General features: G+C 50.4%; 1 long non-coding RNA gene across 3 annotated transcripts; it reads left to right on the top strand.

Annotated features, from left to right (window-relative positions):
* Nucleotides 1-1,638: 1,638 nt before the first annotated feature.
* On the top strand, nucleotides 1,639-12,442 carry LOC105746037 (uncharacterized). 3 transcript variants are annotated; one of them, XR_011647884.1, is made up of 7 exons: nucleotides 1,639-1,957; nucleotides 8,491-8,565; nucleotides 8,886-8,948; nucleotides 9,567-9,643; nucleotides 9,892-10,128; nucleotides 11,490-11,670; nucleotides 12,235-12,442. It is a non-coding gene; the product is annotated as an uncharacterized lncRNA (long non-coding RNA). The 3 variants fall into 3 exon arrangements; XR_011647882.1 differs by having other exon boundaries at nucleotides 8,886-9,643; XR_011647883.1 differs by having other exon boundaries at nucleotides 8,886-9,643; nucleotides 12,239-12,442.
* The last annotated feature ends 14,019 nt before the right edge of the window (nucleotides 12,443-26,461 follow it).

Below are 26,461 nucleotides of genomic sequence, written 5' to 3' on the forward strand. Positions count from 1 at the left end.
TCAGTGGCACTGCCACCAACAGTACGTAACATGAATGAACTCACTGGGAAATGCCAACCAAAGTCAACCTAAGGGACAGTCTATAAAATCACCAGCCTGGACTCTTCAAAAGTGTTTATGTCAAGAGAGACCAAGACTTGTTAAGGAGCTCTGCCAGCTTAAAGGCACAAGCGAACAGCAACTGAATACAATGTGCCAGATTGGGCTGGGTCCTAGACTGGAAAAATATTGTTCTCTTTTGCTCTAAAAGGCATGAGGGGGGATAACTGGTGAAATGTGAATTAGCTCTATCAGGTAATAGTGATGAATCAATGTTAATTTCTTGATTTGGATTAACTACATTTGCTTTTTAAGAGAAGGTTCTTGTATATGTGTGTGTTTGGAAACACCCCCCGAAATATTTAAGGGTAAAGGAACAGCAGGTCTATAATTTATTCTCAAAAGTTTCAGGAAATAAAAATGGGGGAGCAGAGGGAATGATGAGACAAATTGGTAAAATGTGAACCTTTGGCGACTTGGGGCAAAGGGCTTACAGGAACTCTTGGTGCTATTTTTGCAACTTTTCAAGGTTGAAATTATTTCCAAATGAAGCATTTATAAAGTAAAAATTAAAAGAATCACTCCAGCAGCTGGGTGGAGTATAAATATTGGGAAGGGGGTGGGGGGCGGATAGTGGCCAAGCAGTGGGGGGGGGGGGGGAGGCGGAAAGTGGCGGCCAATGGCCTAGGGGACCCTGCCAGGAGGGGACAGGGGTCAAGGTTTTCAGACTGCAGGGAAATCAGGACCCAACGGGTTTCTGTCTTAGGAAGGCCACTCAGTCCCCCACTGTCCCCCTCACAAGGGGCCCAGCTAGGGCCAGCCCAGAGGCTCCAGTGACCTTCCCCGGCAGCCACGCTGAAAAGCCACCAGCCGCGAAAGCCCAGCAAGGCAGGCGCTTAGCTGCGGGAAGCAGGTCAGCAAAGGGAGGGGCCGGCCGTGGCGTCTCGTCACCTGCACCCCTAGTGTCCCCTGCTGCCCCTCGCCCCCTTGGCCAGCCTCAGGCCCTCAGGCCAGGGCTGGATTCTGAAAGAATAAAGGCACCGGCTTCCTGGGGGCCGGCCCCGCCTCGGCCTGGGAGGACGCGTGGCGCAGCCAACAAGGCTGTCTAAACAAGCAGGGCTTTAACTGCACACCAGGCGCCACACTCATTAAACCCGGGGCCAGCCGCGGGCCTAATCTGATGGGGCCGCCTCCAGACGCCCGGTTCCTGCAGGTGGACGGGCGCGCCTCCGTCCCGGGCACGTCTCGGTGAATGCCGGGTGGTCCTGTGATTCGGGACAAATGTGCCGGCTGCTCGAGGACAGAAAAGCCTCCTTCTCCCACCCTTCTTCATCGTGCACATAAACAAACAGTGCTGTCAGGAAGGACGGAGAGAGGCTGACACGCCGCACGTGACTGCCTTTGGGAAGGGAGCTTTGGCCTAGCGGTCCACCATTTGACACCCACAGCCCACTTGGCTGGAAGAGAGGCATTCGGGGATGGCAGAAAAAGGCCCGAGTGGAGCCGCGGTGATAGATTTCTATCAGCAGGCCCCTAGGAGAGCCGGTTCCTTTATTCTTTGGAACTCTTTCACGGAGACGGTCGAAGCCGGTGACTCAGACGCTCCAGAATTCAGAGCAGCCGGGGCTGTGGGTCTGGGTGGTGGTGTCGGCCTGTGTGTTGGGCCCGGTCCCTGGAACCCAGCCAGCTGGGAGGCTGGGAGACGGGAGGTTTGCAGGCTCATAAAAAGAAATCGCTTGTTCCGCTGCCAGACTGGAGACCACGCCAGGTTCTGCAGAGAAAGAAAGAAGCAAGGCGCTGCTGGTGCCGGGCCGTTCACGCCCAAGACAGTGGCATCCTGCTGGGCGGGAGGCCGGCGGAGCCTCTCACTGTGGCCGAGATCCCGCTGCGTCTTCGGGCGGGCAGCAGCCAGGGACAGGTGAGGAAACTGGGGCACTGGGAGACAGAAAAACTGGCCCTGAGACCTGCCCCCACTAAGGCCTGGCCCCCACACTTCCCCCAGGGCATCAAGGCCTCTGGGACACTCGGGGACCCGCAGGAACGATGGCCCACACCTTTCGAGTTAGCCCCCAGCCCCTCAAAAGTAAGAGTTCAGCGTTTTGCCCAGGCTGGGGCCAGCCTAAGATGTTTCCTCGTTTTTCCGAATCTCTACTCTCATGCTGAAATGGCACAGCGTGGAGCAGTGTTTCTCAAACTAGCTATGACGTTTAACCAGTTTGGGTTTTGTTAGTCTGCGTTCTAATTAATTTCCATTCCGTCTTGGGCCAAAGCTTTTGTAAAGTCTGGTAAAGGGGATTTGTTAGAAAAAATGAAATGAAAAAGAAACACCAGAGGCAAGCCACGAGCCCAAACTTTTATCCTTTAGATGTAGCAGACAGAGCCACGAAAGCTCTATCTAGTTCCTACAAAAGTTTCTAAACACTTGCTCCCAATTTCAGTACTATCTCATCAGGGGCAGCTGCCAGACAGTTCAGGGACTGGCCTTGGACCATGGACCCCACTTTGAGAAGGGGTGGGATGACATCAAGGCCAAAGCACGCAGATTCTAATCCCACCTTTGCCACTAACTGCGTGGCTGCCCCCTTTAAGCCACCCTGCCTCATTTGTCCCTAGTAGATGCACAAATTTACCCACACTACAGTCAGATGTGCAAAGGAAAATGTCAGATCTTTACTTTGCTTAGGGCTTCTCTGTTCTGTTCTTTCTCAGCATGGAAGGATGGGGGGGGATGATCACATTTTCATTGTATCGAGTATGTCAAGTCCAGTGCAACAGTTTAAATGGTCCCTTTAGGCAAATGCGCAGTCTCAGATTTCTACCTGGCTGCCCCTCTTCTCTTCCAGTCGGCGTTTGGGTGTCTGGAGGAGGAGAACAGAGCTTATGCCAGCGCTTTTCAGCTTTTTATGTGCACACAAATCCCCAAGGATCTTGTTAAAATGCAGATGCTGATTCAGCAGGTCTGGGGTGGGGCCCGAGCTTCTGCATTCCTCATGAGCTCCCTGATGATGCCAAAGCTCTGGTCCTCAGTCCACACTTTGAGTAGCAAGGGCTTCTGGGACCTTACGCTGGGAGAGGACTCAGCTCCTGGGACCCTACAGCACCCCCCTGGAAGCTTCCAGTTTCCTCCAGCGGAAGGGCCGGTCTCGGCTGCCCCTAGCATGGCAAATGCTGAAGTGTGTCTGGCTCTCCCTGAACCTCAGGGTGAAGCTGGAGAGTTCCTGGTCCCCCTGTCTGGTGCCCCATGGCACCTGGCCAGTTCTGCTCCCTCGGCGATCTTTGGTGCTGTGGAAAACTTGGGGACTCGATGACATCTCCCATATGGACACTGGCCTAGACCCAGTGGCCCTCAAACCAGCTCAGGGACCCAAGGGCACCGCTGGGCACTATCGCTGGCACCCAGGGACCATAAGCAGCTCTGCTAACCACACTGTGCTACCCGCTGAGTTTTCTTTAGTGTGGTGTCCAGCACACGGTGCAGTCTCCAAAACTGCATCTTCCCAGACGCTCAAATATAAAGAGAAGCAAACATACCACAGCCCGAGGCTTAGCCCCTCTCACTTGTCCAGTGTACTACCCCCTGCGAAATTCCAGAGTAGGCGATCAGAGCCCCTTCTGATTAATTCCCTTACTGTGCCCCCCGTCCCAGTTCCAGCTCCAACTCTATTCTCCCACAGTCCCCCAAAACCAGAAGAAATAGCCTCACCGCCATTTCTCTCCCTGTCTGGTTGGAACTTGCCTCTTGTTGCATTAAGCAGGAACTAAAGGAATTTAGAAAACATTTTTCTCTCTGGACAACGCCTGACTCTCAACCCTCTTATCTTCCTATGGATGCAACCAAGAGCTAATTTGACCAAAGCGCAGCAATCACTTTCTTGGTGATGGCCAAAGAGCCTTTGGAAGTACATATGAAAATACTCCAAAAAATTATCCCGGCTACATGCCAAATGAAGGAGTCTCTCGTTAGCCCCAAGAAGTGATGAAAGAGCCATTCTTGGGGAAATGGAGCACAATGACTACAGCCGGGGCCTCAGATGATTCCCTCACCCCACAGGTAATGAGTGGGCACCTACTGTAGGCCAGGCACCAAGTGAGGGGCTGGGGCTGCAGAGAGCCACTTCACCCAAGGTCATGTCCCTCCCAGGTGCTGGCACCCAGCAAATGATCAGTGTAAGGGGATCCGAGGGAGACAACTCTGATGGGCCATCAGAGTCCTGGAGCTCCTTTGGGGGTGGGCAGCCAAGGCTGCCGTTGCTCTTTGTCACAGCTTGGCTTCTCTCTCAGCCACTCTCCTCCAGGTAAAGATCCCCAAGGCAGTGCTTAGCAAACACCCTGCACATTAAATGGCATCTCAGAGAACCCAACCCGCAATGCCCCCCAGTCCCTGGGAGACAGACGGGGAGATGGGAAAGCACCATATAACTTACCTGGGCCTATTCTAGAAAAGAGCAGGGCCATGAGGCTGTGCCTGGGACAGATGTCACCCCTTCCACAGCAATTGCTGGCAGAAGCGGAAACTGCTCTCCAGGGATGGCAGGAAAAGCAGAAGGGGAGGAACAGGAAGTACAGGGAGTGGGCAAAAAACTGACTTGGGAACCAGGAGACTAAGTTCCCATCCAGGCCGGGCAGGGGGCCCTCTCTCTGGGCCTGCATGTGCAGTTGTGGATTGGGCAATCTGGGAGGCCTTCTTGCTCTGATAGCCAGACCTGTGCCCGGCTGTGTCTGGCCCATAAGCGTCATGGATGAGGCCCAGAGAGCTGAGAAAGCTCAGGGAACATGACCTTCTCCTTTTCAGACAGGTCAGGGGGATTCTGCTTCCTTCAATATCTAGAGAATCCCAAACCTAGTACACACCCCAGATTCTGGCAGGCGACACCAAGCGTCCGCGGCTGGGTGCACTCAGGCTCTGGGCCAAGGAGGCCCAGGCTCCACTCAGGGAAAGCCAGCCTGGGAGGGAACCTGTATGCTAATTAGCATGCAGCTTGCTGAGGTCTTGATGATGTGTCAACCCTGGGCTGGCTGTCCTACACCAAGAAGGGGAGAGGAAAGGATGCTCGGACAGGCAGCGGGCCACCGCCACCACCTGGGCCTCCGTTTCCTCACCTGTGAGGGGTCGTCCTCCATCCCAAGACGTAAATGGTTCGCCACTCACTGTGGAATACAATTAGAGATACAAGAAGCTGTCCACATGGCCCACAAACTCCACGTTGCAATCCTACCATGGCCTGCTTTTCCCCTGGCAAGGGGCCGCCTCACCTGAAGAACTCCCCCCCACCCCTACCACCACCTCGTGTCTCAGGAGGGAGGCCCGGGATCACTCCCAGTGTACCAAGAGCCAATTCTGCTGAAAAGTAAAGGGGGAGGCCCTTCTCTAAATATTTTCTCTCCTGGTTTCGCTGGAGATGGTCACAGCCGGTCAGGGGGGCTCGGAACCAGGCCTTGCCAAGAGCCGCCCGAGGACCGCCTTTGTGAGGAAAACGCAAGGAACAGGGCTGGCCGGCTCCCAGGCTGCAAAGGGACAAGGCCCACCCTCCCTTTCCTGGGCTCGAGCCAGGGCACCCACTGGGGCTGGGAAGGAGTCTTCAGGCCAGGCAGACCCCAGTAAACAGCCTGCAGCCCTCCAGGCAGCTGCCGCGTGTTTGTTTTCACAGCTGCTCCTCTCGCTCTGCCGTTCCAGTGAGCAAAGGAATCTGTTTGTCTGAGAAAAAGAATGTGGCCAAGAGGCAGGAGGCGGCCCCAGGCAGCCCAGGCAGCCCCAGCAGTGACAGCGTTCACCAAAAGCAGCCAGGCATCCAGGAGAGTCACCCAGAAGACTAGAGGGCAAGGTCATGGACGCAGAGACACCTTCAGGTTCCATCCCCACCCTCCTGACTGCCTCACTCTTCCATGGGCCAGGGCTTTACCCAGAATCCTTGGGGCAGGAGCCAGGCTGACAGCCTGAGACCATAGGACAAAGACCCACCTCCCTGAAATTTTTCATCAGCTCTTTTCTTATTTGCAGACAAGCTTTTCCCTGACCTCTCACCTGCCCCACACCATACCCATGCACACATACTCTGAGGAAGAAGTCAGTCAGTTGTGCAGATGAGGGACAAGCACCAGGACTGAAAGCCAACAAGTCCACAGCCAGACCTGAAACGGTCTTGGAAATAGAGAGGTGTCAAGAGATGTGACCAGAGCACCCCCACCCCACCCCCAGCCCCAGCCTCAGGCCAGCCTGCTGCCCACACAGCTGAGGAAGGCCATGCCTGGACCCAGGTAGGTGAAGGCCAACTGCCATGCTGAAGGTCCAGTCACTGCCTCCCTATCCTGTCATCCTTGTTCTGGAAGGTTCTAGGCAGCTCAGAGGCAACCCAGACAGGGCCAGGTTAGGGTGATATCCGAGATCCCAAAACAGGGGTTCTGTCTCTCTGGTCATTCTCTTTTTTTTAAAGATTTATTTTTATTTATTTCTCTACCCTTCTACCCCACCCCACCCCCAGTTGTCTGTTCTCTGTGTCCATTTGCTGCATGTTCTTCTTTGTCTGCTTCTGTTGTTGTCAGCGGCATGGGAGTCTATGTTTCTTTTTGTTGCGTCATCTTGTTGTGTCAGCTCTCCATGTGGGCAGCACCTTTTTTGGGCAGGCTGGACTTCCTTTCACACTAGGCAGCTCTCCTTAAGGGCGCACTCATTGCGCGTGGGGCTCCTCTACGAGGGGGACATCCCTGCATGGCAGGGCACTCCTTGCGCGCATCAGCACTGTGCGTGGGTCTGGTCATTCTTGATACCCACTCCCACCCCAATCACCTGGACTGACCAAGAGGTTGCCCTGTGGGTTGGGTCAGAGATGGAAGAAAGACACAGCTTCCAATTAAATTTTCTCCACAGTAGCAGGCTCACACCCCTAAGTGGCCAGTTTTCGTTGGGACAATCCCCCATTGTTACTGTGATCTCCTGGGCTTGAGTTGAATCCCCACAGGTGTGTGGGAGTAGAAGCTTTAACAACTCTTCTGCCCCCGCCCCCGAAAATCATTTCTGGTCAGATGAGTACTCTAGGTGTAACTGAACACCTTCCCTGGCTCAGCTTCTTCCCATCCAATACCCTTGAAAGCTCTAGGTGACTTGCCCAAGCTCATACAAGGATGCAGTGACAAAGCCAAGTGTTTTAGGCTGAGCTTGCCCAGAGGCAGTCCCTGAGGCAAGGATTTGGGACTAAGTGACTTATTTTGGGAGTAGCGAGAAGGAGGCAGGGAAGGGAAGGGAGGGCAAGCAGTAAAGGGCATGCTTTCAAGCCAGCCAGAAACTGGGTGTCATTCCTTCCGGGGCTCTCTGAGAGAACCCATCTGGGGGGTGGGGAAGCTGGGGAACTTATCCTCTAGTGGCCAGCTGTGACTGCTCCGGAGCTGCTCCCAGGGGCATGGTGACCAAACCCCTGCCTTCGGAGACTGTCCTGGACTGGCGGCGTGCCAAGGGGCTTTGGGCAGGATGCCATAGCATCTGCTGGAGGAGGCTGACCACAGTATTAGGTGGATCAAACTTTACTGAGTCCACTGCACCCATCTGTCCCTCACCTGGTACCTGAGACTGGCCATCTTCAAGCCCCTCCAGCTGTGATGAAATCAGTCTGTCAGTAGCCGTGGTGGGTGGCAGGTGGGAGGGAAGGGTGGAGTGGAAACAGCCGCCCCCACACACACCCACATACATACCTTGGTACCTGGAAAATGAGAATGTTTTCTCTTTTTTTTTTTAAGTAAACTTTATTTCAAATTCAAAAAATATAATAACAGACAAAAGGCAGCTTAACAAGTTATGGAAGCCTCACTTCAAAAAAATTCTGCCCAGGTACTTTTATCACTTCTAATCCTAAAAACAAACTCAATTGTTCCTCCAGTGAAAAATGAGGATATTGATACCAACCTCAATGCTCAAAGGCTTGTTCTAAGAATTAGAAGTAATAGGGTGGCCTTTCTAGCACAGCACCTGCTCCAGAGCAGAGTAGCTGGCCATATGTACATACATATATATATATATATATATGCACATACATACATATATATATTTTTTAGTTGAGGTAAAAACCACATCACAAAAATTTCACCATTTTAAAGTACAATTCAGTGGCTTTTAGTACAATCACATTGTAGTACAACCATCACCACTAATTCCAGAACATTTCCATCACCCCAACCAGGAAACCTGTCCCATTTCCTCCCCCCAGCCCCTGGCAACCACTAATTTACTTTCTGTCTCTGTGGATTTGCCTGTTCTATTTCATAGAAGTGGAATCACACAATATTTGCCCTTTGATCTGGTTGACTTCATTTAGCGTAATGTTTTAGAGATTCATCCATGTGGAAACATGTATCAATACTTCTTCCCTTTTTAGAGCAGAATAATATTCCATTGTATGGATGCACCCATTTATATTTATCCATTCATCCGTTGATGGGCCTTTGCATTTTTTTCCGCTTTAGGGCTATTATGAACCATGCTGCCATGAACAATGGTGCACAAGTTTCTGGCTGGACGTATGTTTTCCTTTCTTCTGGGTATGTATACCTAGGAGTGGAATTGCTGGGTCATATGGTAATTCTACCTTCACCTTTTTGCGGAACCCCCAAACTGTCTTCCACCATGGCTGGGCCATGTTACCTTCCCACCAGCCGTGGACAAGGGTTCCAATTTCTCCACATCTTGGCCAGCACTTATCACCCTTTTAGTTATTTTTTTTAAGTATAGCGATTCCAGTATGTGTAAGGTGGGATCCCGGATCTCGTTGTGGTTTTGATTTGCATTTCCCTGGGGGCTCCTGAAGCTGAGCAGCGTTTCAGGTGCTTATTGCTTATCGGTCCTCTTTTTATTTTTTAAGATGTTGATCGTTCCCAGTCATCATCACCCTGGGATGAAAGCAGTAAGCAAGAGTAGGACTTTGGTAAGTAGCAGCGGGGATTCTAGACACCCCTTGTCTAGACCTCAATGTGCTAGATGTCTTCCAGGGCCCAGGATTTTGGGACACGGCAGTGTTTAGGAACAGCAGTTTCCCTTGGCAGCCCACCACCAGAAGAGGAGGGACAGGTCATTTCAGCGGATTTATCTACTTTACTCCTTCCTTGGGATAAATTCCTAGGATTAAAATCACCGGGACAAACAGGCACCGACATTACGGTTGCTGTGCCTTTTAAACCACCACACCTTAAGTACAGATGGGTGTTGTTTGACCATAATTTCCTCAAGCAGTGGGTGTCATTATTTTAACATTTTGGTAACTCCACGTAAAATTGTTTCCATTGATTCTCTTTTCTTTTTGTGAATTATCTGCACCTTTTGCTCATCTATTAATATCTTCTTAGTACCTTGGATGAGCTCACTCATCAAATAACTACATCAACCATATCTTTGTCCTTAGTCCGGCTTGTCTTTATAATTTGATTGGAATGTGGCTTGTTTGTTTGTTTTCTCCCTGGTGTTAAGTATTTTTGATTATCTGTCTAGCTAACCTTTATTTTCTGGCTCTGTCCATCACGTGGAAACTTAAAAAGTTTTTCCCCAGGGGCCCAACGTGTTTTAAAGATATCCTTCAGAGGAAAATATTCTGGAACCTGAGAAATTACGACATCCCTCTGACAGGTTAGATAACCTTGGTTTCTGTGTGTCCCCAAGAACCCCAGGGAGGGGGACAGTCACTTACTGTCATAGGTAAGAGCATGGGCTCTGGAACCAGACAGCTGAATTAGAATCCCAGCTCTGTCACTTGGGCAAGTTACATTGACCCATGTCCTCATTGGTAAAACAGGCATGACAATGGCCCCCCACCTCATAGGGTTGTTGAGAAGATTAATTGGTACCCTAAGTGATCTAAGTTTGTCTACGTAAAGCTTTCGGAGCCTGGCCTGGGCCTGATCCCCTGTGTCAGGTGAAGTCAGAAGGTGAGAGAGAAATGGATGTTCTCGCTGGCCCTACCGCAAGAAGGACACCCATGAGTCTGTGCCTGATTCAGCAGGGAGGAGCGGCCCGCTGGGCTCACTGGGGTTCTTTGCCAGCTTTTTCCTCTTCCGCCTTCTGTTTGGTTTGATCCGAGGTTGACAGACCACCTGGCCCACTAAACTGGGAAGGTAAGCTCATTCCATCTGCCCAATTACCTGCCAAGAGGCAGTCATTGTGTTCTTTGTTTTGACTCACTGAGGGGGAGATCTGAGATTAAAAACAGTCCTCCTGCTTTGTCCTTTGGGGTCCGTGGTGGTGGTGGCCGTGATTGCCGCCCTGTCATTCCACCCAAGGCAGCTCAGACCCAAGAATTTTAATTGACCTGGAATGAGACACTTTGTTAACAAGCCTCCCTAGGGAAAGGTCTGAGGGGGATTCAAATGCTGGTGGCTTTCAGGTGGGAGAGTCAAGTCCAGAGAAATCCAGAGGTGGGGGACAGGGGATGGGGGTGAGATGGCCTCAGCTAGACCAGCACTGAAGAGATGGAGACAGCCCAGGACCAGGGGAGACCAGGAATCTCAGGGCTGTGGGAAACAACTCTTCCATGCTTCTTGCCTCCCGGATGACATTCGAGTCCCTCCGCTTAAAATGAAATAGCACCCTCGGCCCTAACACTCCCCCACCACCCACCAGCATCCTGCAACTAAAGGCTAATAATAATCACCATAGCTGTTTTGCACTGGGCTTTGCAAAGTTTTCATATTCACTGTTCCAGTCAAGCTCAAGTAAGGCAGGCATTATTGCTCCCATTTGACAGAAGAAGTGACTGAGGCCCAAGATAGTGAACCAATAAGTCCACGTGTGATGGACTTGGGACTCACGCAGTCCCAGGATTCGAAGTCTTAGCCTGAAGCAGCGGTTCTTGATCTCCTGCATCAGAGGCCCCTCGAGGGCTTATTAAAGCACAGATGACTGGGCCCCACCCCTAGAGTTTCTAATGCGGATAGGCTTGGGGTCTGGCCAGGAATTTGCATCTCTAACAGGTTCCCAGGTGATACTGAGGCTGTTGATCTGGGGCCCACTTTTTTTTTCCCCCCGGAAGGTCCCAGGGATTAAACCCGGGACTTCATATGCGGAAGGCAGGCGCTCAACCACTGAGCTACATCCACTCCCTGGGGCCCACATTTTGAGAACCACTGGCCTGAAGTGTTTGCCACTGCCTCGAAGCGCCTCATTGTGTTAATAAAGAAATGCTTCCAGCAGCTACGGACGGACAGATTTGGGTCTTTTCCAACGAATCTGCTAATGGCAGCCTATCTGAAACATAAGGCAGGAACAGCAGTCTCCAGCTGCCGGGTATTTCACACATAAAGGAAGGAAGTTGGGCAAGGAGGCTGGGGAGGGCCAGGTTGGGGGCTTGAGCACGTGGGGTTAATGCTGAATTCCTTCTGGGAAGTCCACATGACTGGGAACGAGGAAGGTGGAATTATTGTGTATATACAGAACCATCAAGGTCTCGGCTGTGTTAAAACCCAATCATTACTTCCAGGTAGTAATGTGTTTTAGGCGATGTCTCCTGCTTCTGCTCAGCAATGCATGAGTCTCAGAGCGGTGGCCAGAGAAATGGCGAATCGTCGTATATTGAGCGAGTGATAATGGAATCCAGGAGGTGGAAATTACAAGTCGAAAAGTAAAATCGATGCCCTGACTGTGAAATGACTGACTGCCTGGTGAGGTTCTGTGCAGAGATGCCCCCCCCCCCCCACCCCCGCTCAGCTCCCACCTTGAAGATTCTCACCAGTTCCGAAGTTCCTTGAGGGCAGGGACCGTATTTTAATCATGGGTAATCATATCATGTCAGGGCTGAAATGGGCCTGAGAGAGCTTCCAGCCCTGGAACGGCAAATCGGTTTCATTCTGGTGCCAGCTACAATCGTTTAGTGCTGGCTGCCTGAAGCGCTGGGCTGAGAAGCGTTGTGTGACGTCTCTGGGCTCTGTGGGGAGCCGGGCCCCGATCAATTAGTGATGCTTACCACGGGCGTCAGGGGGAGAGGCAGCGCTTGGCTGGCGGGCGCCAACCCTGCTCCCCTGACAGAGGAGGAAAAACGGGCTCTGCTGGCCCTTCTGTACACCACTGCCACCAAGCCACACCCTAGCACTTTCCCCAGGTGCCCCGGCAGCCTTGCCAAGGGGGCTGTGCTGTCTTGATCTGTGACCTTGGAGGGGGGGAAGGGAATCGCAGCTTCACTTTCACTAACCTCTAACTGAAATTACGCCCTTCCTTCCATGATGAAGGTAGGCAGCAAACCAGAGTAGCGTTAGCAGTACCTGGAACCCTGCCCTGGTGGAAACCACAGCTATATCTTCACAGCACATCATCCACGGTTGCTGCCGATGTATCTGAAGCTCCCGTACGCTCCTCGCTGCTGTGAAATTATAGTAGCGATTGGATCTGCCAGTAAATCTTGTTATTTAATGCATTAATAAAGAAACACATCTATTACTACATCGCAAAGTTGTTTCTTAAGATTTGGATAACTGTATTTCAATATAATTGGTTTCCCCTGTAATTCTATTTTACGCATTTAAATACGGTATTCTGAGAAGGGGGTCCATAGGCTTCACCAGATGCCAAAGGGATCCATGATCCAAAAGAAAGGTTAACACCCCCCTTCCCCCAGGAAGTTCCCCTGGCAGCAACTCCTGTGTGCCCGGGACCCTCCTGGCCTCAGCTTCCATCAGCCAGGAGGTAGTGGGAATGCGAGCCGTCTTCAGTACCTTACATTCTTTGCAGTGACTTGGGCGCAGCTGGCAGCTGAGACAGTGAGAACTGGGCTGTTCTCCACTCTGGGCAATGGGCTAACCCCAGGGGCTCCCTGGGCTCAGATACCCAGACAGTGACAGCTCTGGCCCTGCGCCAGTCCTCCCCGGTTTGGTCTTCTCTGGCGGTGGTCAGTCTGGGTCACAGACATGGCAACTCGGTCTTTGGCTTCAACCTCCCCATTTCTCCTATGACAATCTTTCCCTCCCACCATCCTGTCCCCCAGGCATCGGAAATTCAGCCTTTGTGGATGTCTGACTGCTGCATCTGGGTGACTGTTTCTCAACCTCCCAGAGTCCGGGTGGGGTGGGGTAGGGAGGCAGCCTTGAAATTTCAATCACAGAGCACAGGACACGTCGCCATGGGTTCATCTATGCTGTTTTCGTTTCATTTGTAAAATGCATCCACCGTCCTTCCGTCAGGTGTGCAGATGATGGATGAATTATAAGACTATCAGTCTTGGAAGGCACTTCAAAAATTGTCTGTTCCAAATATCCCCCCAGCCCTTTACAAACCGGGGAACCAGCTGGGAGAGGGATCCAAGGTTCCAAACCACTGAGACCAGCCCCGTCTCCCACGTTGCCCAGTCCCATAAATGATTTAAGATTTTACCATTGTAAACCTGTGACTAAGAGTAAGGACCGGCGAGAAATAAAATTACAAAACCTTCCCTATTCAAAACCACCATTTGACTAAGTGAAGGAATTGGGGCCACCCCAGCTGCCCCCTCCCGGGGTGCTCTGCTCACTTTAGATTCTCTATAACTGGCATGACCAGAGATTCTGGTGGAATTCTTGTTTGCTTTGCTTTTCAAAGGCTCCTTGAGAAATCCTAGAGCCACAGGATAAAGAGTGAAGGCCTCCCATTTTCCATCGCAGACAATGCCTCAAAGATGCTTCAGGTTTGGAGGCTGCTTCTTCACCCAAGGAAACCTCCCCACTGCGTTCCAGGTCCACAAGAGAGGCCTGAGGGACAACAGCCTTCAGTTAGTCAGGAAAGGCAAAATGCTGTGACAAACATCCCCCCCAGCTCTCCCTAGCTTAGTGTAATGTGCAGAGGGTGTATTGCTCACTCATGCGGCATTCCAGTGGGGTATTCCATGGGCAGCCCTCCACGGGGTGACTCAGGGACCCAGGCCTCCACCATCTTGTGGAAAATAGCACTACCAACTTCAGACTGTGACTTCCATGGTCAAAGTAGAACAGGAAGAGTGAATGGAGGATGCTGAGAGGGCTATTTCTGTGGTCCGGGCACATTAATTCTATCTAACTTCTGGCTAGAACTCAGTCACATGGCCCCAACCCAACTTCAGGGAAGGCTGGCAAAGGTCATCTGGCTGTGGAACCAGGAAGGCAAGGAAATGGGTGTGGTGAGGGCAGAGTTTTGGCACTGCCACAATCTTCAACTTTATGTTGCTGTCTTAGTAAAAGTCTTTTGGTTGCATGCAACCAACTAGCTTAAGTGGAACAGGAAAAGTTGGATGGAGATGACCAAAAAAGACACTGAATGTCTCACAGAATCCAAAGAAAAGTCTGCCGGGAAGACTCAGGAAGGGTTGGATGAGAAAGTGGCACCCATCCATAGTTGCTTCTCATTCTATGGTACCCCATAGTTTTTTACTTTTTTCTTTGCTTCATTCATTTACTCAAAAAATATTATTGAACACCTACTAAATGTCAGCAGTGAACAAAACAGACAAGAGTTTCAATTGGTCTGGTCAGTTCTCTCTCTACAGTCTGCTTTCTCTCTTCTTTGGGCCCATACTCCCAAGGACTGCATAGAGGATGTCATGTTGCTGGCATTGCCAGGCCTCCTTTTGCTGGCACATGGAGGGGCTGTGTTTGCCTTTAGCCCTCCCAACTGCTATTTCAGCCCCTTTCCCCACCTAGTGCCTCCCTCCCTCCATCTACCCCCCTCCATGACGTTCTGGACAACTGGACTGAGCAGTTACTTTCAAGAGAGGAACTTTCAGATGGGGACTTCTTGCCTGTCGTTCAGGCCAGGTGCCTCAATTTGGGTTCCCCGCAAAGCAGACACTAACACAAGGATTTGGGTGTCTGAGGTTTCTTTGGGAGATGACCCCAGGAAGCAGCAGCACAGAAATGCAGAAGTGAGGTGGAGAGAGGAAAAATCCCACAGGGAGTGCATCCATGAAGGGGTTACCATGGTGGGCACCTGGGAATCAACACCTCTAGGCACCCTCTGAAGGACGGTGTGGACCATACCTCCAAATCAGCCCACCAAGTGGCAAGGGGCTCAGCATCTATCCATCAACTCCATGAAGGTCATCTGTTGAGAGGGGTTAATTGCCCCTGCTGGCAGCCAATCACAGAAGACCTTCCAGCAGAGAGACTTGGGAAGCTGTGGGCAGGTCCATCACCGTGATCATTACGCCTCATGTATCAAGGCTCAGAGCCAAGTTCAAGGCATAGAGCCAAGCTCTTCCAAGTGTGGCCCAGGCCTTCCACTGAGCAATCACCAGTGCAACTTATTACACAGGTCTCCAAGCTCCACAGGCCTTCCCATTCAGAATATCTGCCCAGGGACTGGAATCTGCCCACTTGATACGCTTTCTCCACGAATGACACTCATCAGAGATTGTGACTCAAGAAAAGCAGCCACCCTCCTCACCACTGCCCAAGAGATCTGGCCCCTGCCTACCCATCACGTCCCATGTCTACCTCTCTCCACACTTTGTGCCCTCTGTTCCCATCAAACTGGCCTCTTTGCCGTTCTTTGAACACTCCAAGCATAGTCCTGTCTGCCTTAGGGCTCTTGCACTTGGTTTTCCATTCACATGACTTTTCTTCCCTGTCCCCTACCTAACTCACTTCGTCTGGGTCTCTACTCAAAAGCCCTTCCTTGACCACCTTGTCTAAAAAAGCCCTCTCCCTCCACTCTCCCCACCTCTGGTTTGACTCAACTCCATGTCACATGTTTGTTTTGCTCTTCCTCCATAGTCACTAGTTTGTTGCCTGTCTCCCCTCCAAGAGTTGAAGCATCCCAAGCACAGGGTCCTTCATTGCTTTGGTCATCACTGAATCTCAGGCCTGGAACTGGGCCTGGGACATAGTAGATGCTCAAGAAATAGTCATGGAATGAACAGATTTGTACCGCCTACCCCACCTGCTTCACAATCTAATTTTAGGAGTAGTCACCTCCTCATACAAAGAGAGGAAGTTGGGTGTGGAATGAAAGGGTAGAGGGGGTCTTTCAAGACAAGAGGCTCAGACTCTAAAAAGGAAAGCCTTTTAAAACTGCTTCCCATGACTCCCCACAAACCCTGCCTACTAACCTCCTCCTCACCCCCTGCCAACCCCATACCTGTAGGCACTAACCTCTGGGATCCCCATGAAGACAGGAATTCTGAAAACCAGGAATTTCAGAGGCTTGAGTTGGGAAGTTAGGGGGTGAGGGGGGTTCTGTATTCATCTCTGTATCCCAATTCAAAACACACATCTTGGGGAGCAGATGTGGCTCAAGTGGTTGAGTGCCTGCTTCCCACATGGCAGGTCCGGGTTCGGTTCCCAGTGCCTCCTAAAGAAGACAAACAAACAACGAGCAGACAACAAGCAAAAACAAACAAGCAGGGAGCAGATGTGGCTCAAGCAGTTGAGTGCCCACCTCCCACATGGGAGTTCCTAGGTTTGGTTCCTGGTGCCACCTAAAGAAAAACCAAACAGACAAGGACCAGATGAGAAAAAAAAAAAAAGAGCAGAAGCAAAAACAAGCAAACAAGCAAGGGAGCCACCTTGGGGGGTGGGGAACAACAACAAAAAACAAATAAACAATAAGCAAACAAATGAAAACACCACTGTGGGGAGCCAATGTGGCTCAGTAGTTGAGTGCTTGCTTCCTACATGCAAGGTCCCAGTTTCAACCCCCAACCCCAATATCTCAAAAAACAAACAAAAACTCGTTAGAAGTCCTCAAATTAGACTGAACTCATTCTAGCCCCAGCTCAGCCTCTGCCTCCTCATCTGTAAAACGGGTATAATACTTGCATGAGAGCAACGTTGAGAGAATAAAGGGAAATAATTAAATTCACATATAAACACAGCATAGCACTCAGTGCATGGATGGCACTCAATACATTCTAGTTGATCGCTAATTGCCTTACAATTAGGGTGCCCTTGGCCCAGTGGCCAGCACGTAGGGAGCCTTGGGAATGGAAAGGTAGTTCTTCCTTGGTCCCTGGCAGGTTCTAGGATTTTGGAGAAGCCAGCAGTAAAGAGGGAGTTACCGTCTGAGATGCGTTGAATTATGAACCCTAGAAAAACATCTTGTTAAGCTTAATCCACTCCTTGGGTGAGGACACCTGGTAAAGGGGCCTCTTTGAAGATGTTATTTTTAGTTAAGGTGTGACCAAGTGAATGAGGGTGGGCCTTCATCCTATTACTGGAAGCTTTATGAAGAGAAAGCCCCTGGAGGGGCAGAAGTTGGAAACCGCAAGAGAAAGGAGAGGGAAAGCCAAGAAACCCCAAGGATGGCCAGCAGCTGGCCCCAGAACGCCTCAGTCTGAGGGGTGAAAGCATGACGTGGCTGACACCTGGATTTTGGATGACTTCTGGCCTCAGAAACCTGAGCCCATAAATTCCTGTTGATTAAGCCCACCCACTGGGTGATATTTCTCCTAGCCCCTCAGGAAGCAGCAACACCGCCCAATAGGAGCACGACAATGGGGCTGGCAAGAGGAGGCCCCACACCCCTGAGGAAGGAACAGGAGTCTGAGCTACTGTCCCATCATACTCACCCTGCAATTCCCAAGCAGAGGGCCCAGAAAGGCTCTTACGTAAAAGCTATCGACCATGGGGGCAAAGCATATTGTACATCCCTCCCCACCCAGGAACTCTATGGAAAGGCAAGAAAATTCTTAAAACCTTCACAATGTCCACCTCCAACCTTCCTACCTCCTACTTTGCCTCAATCTGAAATCAGGGACATGGCATCGACTTTGTTTTATTATTTCCATCTGCCCGTTTTCTGGACCCCATCACCTCCGTGGTGGTGGTCAGAGAAAACTGGGATTTGGCAAGATCTCACGGGGTGGGGGGTGGGGGTGGGAAGGGGTTGGAGGGGGTTGGCGGGGAAGATTAGGAAGATTTCAGTTGCTTCTTTTGTTTCCACCTACTTTTCTGATCTGGGAGGGGTGGGAAGGCAGCCCACGTGGGCGACTCCGCAAACAAGCTGGAGATAAGAGCTTATTGACAGGCCCAGCTAGCAGGCCCCTCATTCACACTGCTTCAAAGACAAACACTTTCCGTTTGTCGATCTGTTTTAGGCCTTGCCGAATCGGCAAGTCTGTGGCCTTGACTCTAAAAATAAATCTCCTGCAATAATGACGAGGCTGCTGCAAAGAGGAAGACGTGCAGAGAAGGCAAGGCAGAGGGAGGCAAAACGGAGAGCAGGCGGGAGAGAAACCGAATACCCAGACAGGAAGAAAGGATGTGGGGAAATGTCCCTGGCTGCTTTCTCCTGACCAACAGCCGGGCCCCATAGCCAAAGAAACGCCGCTGGGGAGGCAGGGGCTGCCGGGGGCCTGTGGATCATCAGAGCCCAGCCGTGGAAGTGGGGGGGAAAAAAGGGGGGCCTCTCGAGCCATTGGTCCTCTATGACCCTGCTACGAAGTGTGGTCCCTGGGCCAAGCCTCATCCGCCTCAGAGGGGAGCTTGTTAGAAATGCAATTCTCGGCCTCCACCCAGACCTGCAGATTCAGAATCTGTGTGGTCAGATCCCCAGGTGGCTTCTAGGCACATTAGAACTTGAGAAGCTGGGCAGGGTCCCTGGGGTTTCACAGAAGGTAACAGAAATGAGCCTAACAGACACTTTCTGAACTCTCCTCCCTGCAGACAAACAAGAAGCGAGGCCCTCGTCCACGAAGGTGCTTCCTAAGAGAACTTTCCTTTGGATAAAGGAAGCCATCGTATCCAGCTAGGTTTCTGGTTGACCACAAGTTCATTTTATTAGACTCTGGCAGATACCCCCCACCCCACCCCAGCCCCAGGACAATTAGGAATCTCTCATCTGATCACGCATCATTCACGTGGACACAAGACACAAACTCCTTCCGGAACGGGTCACTCCAAAGGGTCTCTGGGAATCATTCTTGGGTTCCCTTCCCTCCCACCCTCCTTGCTTTGTTTCTCCTTCCGCGGCTCCTGGCCTGAAATGTTTCCCTGTCTCCTCATCTTTATGAAACTGTATTTCATGGCCTCCGAGCCAGATTCTGGTACATGCTGACGCCCTCCGCCCTCCACTGCTCTCCCCTCCCCTTGGTCTGGCTGACATATTTCAACACCTCCCCACTGTTGTCATCAGTTCTTCCAGAGAGACCATCCTTCCATCCTTTCTGCCTCACAGGTCACAGACTCGGTTATTTAGTGTGAATTCTGGTGGCCTTTGTGCCTGCCAAGGCCCAGGCAGGTGAACAGCCGGGCCATTGTTTAGATGCCGAGCAGGTGACAAATAGTTATGGTTGCTCTTTGCTGGAATTCTAAATAGTTGCTGTCACTCTTCATTGACTATAAAATGTACAAATGTGAATGATAAGAAAGAACATAACTGTGCCCCATCTTATCAAATTTATTTTAGCTGTGCTTTAAAATCAATTTAATTTGTAAATTATTCATGGCATGCAGCAACTCTTACAGACACGCACTACCAAAACCTAGGCCGTGAAGGTGGCACTAACTTTTTCTAGGCATTCCGTGACTGCCTTTATCATGTTTTATTACGGAAGTAATGCATATCTGTTGTAGAAAATGTGGATGCTACGGATAGGCAAAAATAATTATTTTATTATTATCACCTTTAACCCTATGACCAAGAAATAAGCACTATTAACATTTCAGTATATATTCTTCCAGTCTTTTTTTTTTACTCTAGGCATGTACACATACATATGTATGTATATGTATATATACACACACATATTTTTAAATAGGGTCATAGTATATGTGGTAACTTACGTTCCAACATAGCTGCCATCAGTTCCTTGCCTCCCTGTCCTGGAGGTCCCGTGGTCTGGAGATGGCTCACACCAGCTCTCCAGAGTTGACAGCCTGGACCTTGTCCCAGCTCCGCAGTCAGCCACATCATGTTGATAACTTCAAATCAGCCGTGGTGGCAAAAGCTAAAAATCAAGGCTTCGTTTGCTTGTTTGCTTATTTTCCCTTTTTTCAAAGAGCCAGCAGCACAACATTTATCAGCATACCACTGTATGTGAGTATATACATATTTAATATATATATTAAATATAGATATGTCCAGGGCCAGTGCCACAGGCAGGTAACCTGAAGAGTTGCACACCTTCCTGCCCTCAGAAGGGTCCCACTCTTGATTTAATGCTCTGGTGTTGCCATCTGAAAGTCTTATTAACTTTAGGTTTGAACTCGTACTTTGTAAATGACGTCAGACAGGACAACGGCACATGCGCAAAAGAGGGGAGATAAATGTGGTGCGCATATCCACAGTTCCTTGCCGCCCCATCTGTCTCTAGCATTGGCAGTGCCCCATGAACACAGAATTCCCGGGGACCCACAATGTGTGCGAGTTCAGCGAAACACAAGGTGAGTACAAGGCAAGCGTTTTACGTCTGCAACTGAGTAAGCAGGGAAGCTGATGGCCCTGAGAGGCCACACTTTCCATTTGAACCAGAACTTGCTCCCGATGCAGAAAGAAGGTGATACTGGGAGCAGATGTGGCTTAAGCAGTTGGACTCCCACCTCCAACATGGGAGGTCCCGGGTTCAGTTTCTGGTGCCTCGTAAGAAAAAAAAGAAAACAATGAGCAGACAACAAGCAAAAAACAACAAGCTGACAATGAGCAAACAGATGAGGGAGCCAACTCAGGAAAAAAAAAAAAGGCAGCATTGTTCTAAGAAACACAAGCGACCAAGGAACCCTATCATGTTTTTTCTCAGTTATGTTACTTCCGTGTATTAGCCAACTACTTAGTTTCTTTTCCTTTCCTTTCAGGCCTTACTTACTCATCAGTAGGCTGAAAGAGTGTTGGTAGAATAGATATGTATTGAGAAATCAAATAAAAACGGTCCAAGTTAGTTTTGTGCTGCATTTCCACTGGTTCTAGTGAAAACGGAATGTATATGCATGTACGAGCTATGAAATACAAACTGTACTTTTCGGTGATTCCACAAGCGAGTTAAAAGCTCTTATACTTGCATTTGAAACCGGCATTGCACAATATAAAGACAAGTGGTAAAAGACAAGTGGTAAAGCTTGTGATAATAATTTGAATTTTGAATTTTTCTTCACTTAGAATAATATTAAATAGCAAATACAAAAACACCATACATCCAAGAGAGCGGCCACAGGAAAAAAAAAAAGAAAAGAAAAAGCTTTCTACTTTAGTACCTTCCACAGCACTTTTTTCCTGGCTTTTGCACTGGGCCCATGTAAATTATGAGTCTATTCTTCCACCCCTTAAATCCCATCTGACCTGCAACTGCTCTGACCCTAGAAGTGAGCTCTGTCGATTGCGGAACTCACCTTGACCGAGACAGAAGATTTCCACTTCCTGCTTGCGTCTGGAGCTCTGAGCCACCATGAAAGAAGTCCAGGTGCCTCTGCTGGAAAGAGGGTCCGCGTGCAAGAACACTGGGGATCCAAGCAAAGGAGCTGAGAAGCCATCTGCGAGCTCCAGCCCAGACAAGCCTTGGGATGGCTCCCGCCCCAGCTGCCTTCTAATTGCAACCGCAAGAAAAACCTCGGGCCAAAACCACCCAGCTGAGATCTGTCTCACAAACTGTTGTTTAATGCCACGAAGTTCGGGGATGGTTTGCTCTGCAGTAATGAATGGACTGGGATACCTTCCCTTTCATAACCTGGGTGTTTGGTTTTAGACATTAAAGATGGAAATTCTAGATTTATTTCTTCAGGGAATCAGAACATGAGACAGGATTAGGGTGAGATGCAAGCACCACTGAAGCATGAAGAGTGGATCTCAAAGTGAAGCGTGCCTGCGAGTCACTGAGTTGGGAAGGGGGCGCATACAAAATGCAGCTCTCTGAACTCCAACCCCAGTGACTTGGGTCAGTAAGTCTGTCACGTGGCCAAGGAATCTGTGCTTTTACAAGCCCCCACATGATTCTGAGGTAGGCTTTTGGTGGATTGCAAAACACTGCTTTGGGGGGGTGGTATTATTACATGGTGGCAACAGGGAGGGGGTTTGGTTTTGATTTCAGAAGATTCCCATAGCTGCTCCAGCCCCAAATGACAGACCTCGATGATGGCTTGGAAGGATGAACTGGAATAAGGACAGGCCTGGCCATCACAGGCCTTTCCACGTCACACGCTTGATAAACGACGGGGAAAACAAATGGCATACTAAAGTAGAACTTGCAGGAAGGGTGTCTGACTCATTGATTTGGCCAAAGTAAGTCGATTCACAGCACCAGGCAGAGAGATCCAGAGAGAGAAACCCATCTTCTACCTGCTTTAAAGTCTTCCTTTTGGTCGTAATCCACCTGCCCGCTCTCCAAAAAAAACCCAGGTGACTCCAAAATGCCACTCATTTTCACTAGAAACAATAAGGATATTTTAGATGGATACCAAAAGAAAAGTAGCATCACTATAAACTTCCTGTTCCAGTGAGATGGATATGTATGCATCTCTGCACTCTTGGCTCCCAGCATCAAGCCTGCCTCAGAGTGGATGACCAGTGATTATTTGCCAGATGGATTGATTTTAGTTATCAATAAACTTCAAGCATCCAACAAAGCTCCAGCCTTGATGCTGTACAGACATGAATCGGATATGATTAGCATTCAGTGGACCAAATCTGCTCCTTGAGGAAAATGTCCTAAAAGAGAGAGACCATGAGAACATCTGGTGAAATAAATTCATTCAAACGTTCCCGAAAATGTCTGAATCCCTGGGAAACAGTTTGTATCTGGCAACTCTAAGGACAGACTTTAATAGAGCCAGGTTGGGTGAGTAGCCCCCACCCAGAGAAGGTGAGGGATGGCGGGTACTCCCGGTTTCTTAGGGGCATGGCTACAGAGAATGGATGTGAGCTGGACCATTGAGCAAATGGGCATCAGAGCAGCAAGCAGAGAGAAAGGGCCTCTGACCTCAAGGGTGACGAGAATGAATAGGCTCAACCTCAGCTTTCTCTAAACGGGTGCAAACAGTGCATATCTCACAAGATTTTTTTGAGAATTTCAGAAAGTAGCACATACGCAGCATCATACACAGCATCTTACACAGTTCCTGGCACACAATAGCTCCTCTACAAAATATTCTCCTTTGCCCTCTCCTCAAACGCTCACTACCCTGGATGATTCTCTCATGCTTTAGTTGCGTTTGTTATAAAGGAAGGTGAGAGTGAGTGGTGTATCTATCTGTCAGCTTTTGCTGCGTAACAAACCACCTACAACTTCGTGGCTTAAAATTACGCTCCTATATTTTCCATCTGTAGGTCAGTTCATCCCAGTTGAGCTCAACTGGGCACCTCCCTGTTAGCTTACCTGGCCATGGCTCCTCGTTGTAGACTGGGGTCAGGTTGGACTCTGGGTCCCAGTTAGAGGGGAGGTGGCTACCAGAGGAAAATGGCCTTGTGACAATGACTGAGATGCGAAAGGGAAAGCCCAAGCATGCACCCACATTTCAAGCTGGTGGGACAAAAGGAGAAGATGGTAGAATTGTAGCCCAGAAGTCAAGCAGTCTTTCCCTCTGTGATCCCATTGGCCAAACACACCAGGAAGCCAGAGAACAAGAGATCCAGGGAAATGGAGTGCCCTCTGAGCAGAGCTGGGCAAGAAAGAGCAGGGCCGGCTCTGAGAGCAAACAGGTAAATGGAACAGCTTTCACTAGGCCCCCAACGCGTCTACACACACGGGCACAAGCACTGCACGAGCACTTTAGCAGCCTCTGTCAGTGCCCCACACATATCCCCTAGCACTCACCAGCCCCATGCCAAAAGTTTCTTATGGAAGACCCACGCAGCTCTGCCTGAGGGCTCTTCCCAGTTACCAGAGCCCACTTGGACTGCGTGTTGGGCAGTTTGGAGGAGCTGGAGAGTTGACATTCCTGGGAATAGCCCTCAGCCCACTGCGAACGGAAGTTGGTGGCTTCCTCACTCCTGGAGCGTGCTCTCCATTGGCTCCTAGAGGTCCTCTGTGGGATTGAGCCCCAGTTGCCCACAGTGATAATCTGCTCGTTAACACATTCTGTGCTGGCTTCCTTTCCTTCCCTCTCACACCCGCACCCCACCTAAATAAACCACTTACACTGGAATCCTTGTCTCAGGGCCTACTCCTGGGGGAACCCAACCTAAGGCAAACATCCCAACACCACTCCCAGCCAGCATCCTTGCCTTCTCACCACCTTGCCTCGCAGCAGCGCAGGACCTGAGGGGCAGTAGGGAAAGGACACCCGAGGCCGGGGTGGGGGGGGGGGGCAGGCCTGGAATTGTATCCAGCCTGAGTATTCATAAACCTCCTCCCCATCACTGTCCCCCCCTCCCACCAGGCCCCGTTTGGTTCCTTCCACCCATCAAAGAGCAAATTCCTTTCTATTCCTTTCACAGGAAGAAGAACAGAATCAGAGAGGCTCAGAGATGCCTTACAAGCAAAAGTCAAGGGCAGGCTTGGGTGTGGAATGTTCTCCCAGAATCTCTTCCCTGTTTTCACTCCAACACTCCCTCCTCTTCCCCCCAGCACCCCACAAAAGGCGACCCCTCCTCAGAAGGGAGCGAGTTAAGTGCTGTGTTACCAAGGAACTGCCACACTAGCCACCAAAGTGACTGCTCGTTATTTGAACACTTTCTTCTATTTGACTGAATACAGGGAAAATGTCACAAATAGAATATTCATCATCCCCCACCCCCACCCCACCCCCCACCTCCCTGCGCCTTTTCTTCCCTGCTTATCTCCCTGCTGTCATGTACGAATCCCAGCTTCAGGTTCATTTGGTATGTCGAGTGCCTGCCCGGGGAGAGGAGGCCGCTGAAAACCTTGCCCTCCCTCCCCACTGGTGTCACCCCACCAGACAAACGCCACTCACACTGACCCCTCGAGGGTTGGTCCGTGTCTGCTTAAGCAGAGAGGCCTTTGGCTCCACACGGAGGGAGCAGAAAAGACCCGAGGAGCCTTCACAGCCATTTAGTGATTCTCCGCATGTCACTTCTACAGACACCTCAGCTTCCAGAGCTTTTATCCTCAGGTGCTTCTTAGAAAACGCAGGATGGCACCCCACTTCAAACGCCGTCTGTGTTGAGATCCTCAGAGGGACTAACGCCGCCTGCCAATTTCCCAGCTACAGAGTCATCAAGGCGGAGCATCTCTCTCAGCCTCCTCTCCTTCAGTGCAGGCGATGCGTCTCCCCTTGGCCGGCTCCCTCTCCAGCAGGGCCCCATCCTATCGACTGCCATGCCAGACTGCAGGGAACACGTTTCTATCCCTGGAAAAATCAAAGTACTTATTGCCCTGACAATTAGACATTATGTTCAACTGCGAAAAACCCAGACCTGAAAACGGGTGGCTTAAACAAGATAGAGGTTTATTTTTCTCTCCTGGTAATATGAGACCAGAGATGGGCCATCAAGAGTTCTCCCGGTCTGGTGTGGCCCCTCCTGAGGTCACCAGGTACCCAACCCTTTTCTCCTCCTATCTTAGGATGTGATCATCATCCCCATACTTTCAAGATGCCTACTGAAACTCCAGCCATCACATCAGAACTCCAGGCAGGACAGAGAGGACGGCCAGGAGGGTGCCCCCAAACTGAATCAGCCCTTCTTCTGAGGAGCTTTCCCAGAAATTCCACCCAAGAAAGCCAGTTTACATCTCATTGGCCCCTCTGCATCCTGCAGCCATCCTTAGCTGCAAGGGAGGCTGGGAAAGCTAAGGTGTTAGCTGGGCACATTGTCACCATCCATAAGAGGCAAATTCTGTTAGGAAGGAAGAAGAGGAGAATGGGCGTGGGTAAGCAATTACCAGTGCTTGTCACACTTGGGAAAACTTTACCTTTATGACCTAGGCTGACCTTTGCAGGTACTTGTTATCAGGTAGTATCCAGAGGAACTGCCTCATCCCTGCTCTTCCCCAGCCAGCTCTTCCCCAGCCCACATTTCTCTCTTCTCTCTGCTTGATTTCCCTCCCTAGAAATGCTTGTATAAAAATTGTGGCCTCTCTGGAATGATTTGAGAAGTACTGAAATAGCCCTCCCTCTCTTCCGCTGGCCATAAATAGCCTGAAAGTCTAAAGCTGGTGCTTCATTCCTCTCGATAATCCATTATCCCCTATGAAAGTGCAAATCAAATGACAGATCATCTGGATCTGGTCAGACCAGAGCAGGTTTTGATGGGGGGAAGGTACAGGGTGGGGCCAGGAAGGACGGCTGGGAAGGGGATGCCAAAGAGCCACCAGCCGGAATGAGGGCACAGATAGTCCAGGAAGGGCATCTGCAGTAGATGGGTCCCTCAAACATTGCTGAGTCCCTCCTTCTTTGCTACAAAGGGACACTGGGGCCAGGATCAAATATTTCCCCAAGGGTCTATACCTCTTGCCAGTCTCTGCTCAAACTTCATTCAGATGCCACCTACACATTTGCTCCCTTGCTTTCCTTCCCTGCCCTCCAAGCTTCTCCACAGAATGCAACTAGACAGTTTAATTGCAATGCTTTGCCTCCCCCTGCATGCCAGGACACGGGTTCCCTACATGGAATGCCACAGACGTGAGACCTT

Source organism: Dasypus novemcinctus, chromosome X (assembly GCF_030445035.2).
Source record: "Dasypus novemcinctus isolate mDasNov1 chromosome X, mDasNov1.1.hap2, whole genome shotgun sequence".
Taxonomy (NCBI): domain Eukaryota; kingdom Metazoa; phylum Chordata; class Mammalia; order Cingulata; family Dasypodidae; genus Dasypus; species Dasypus novemcinctus.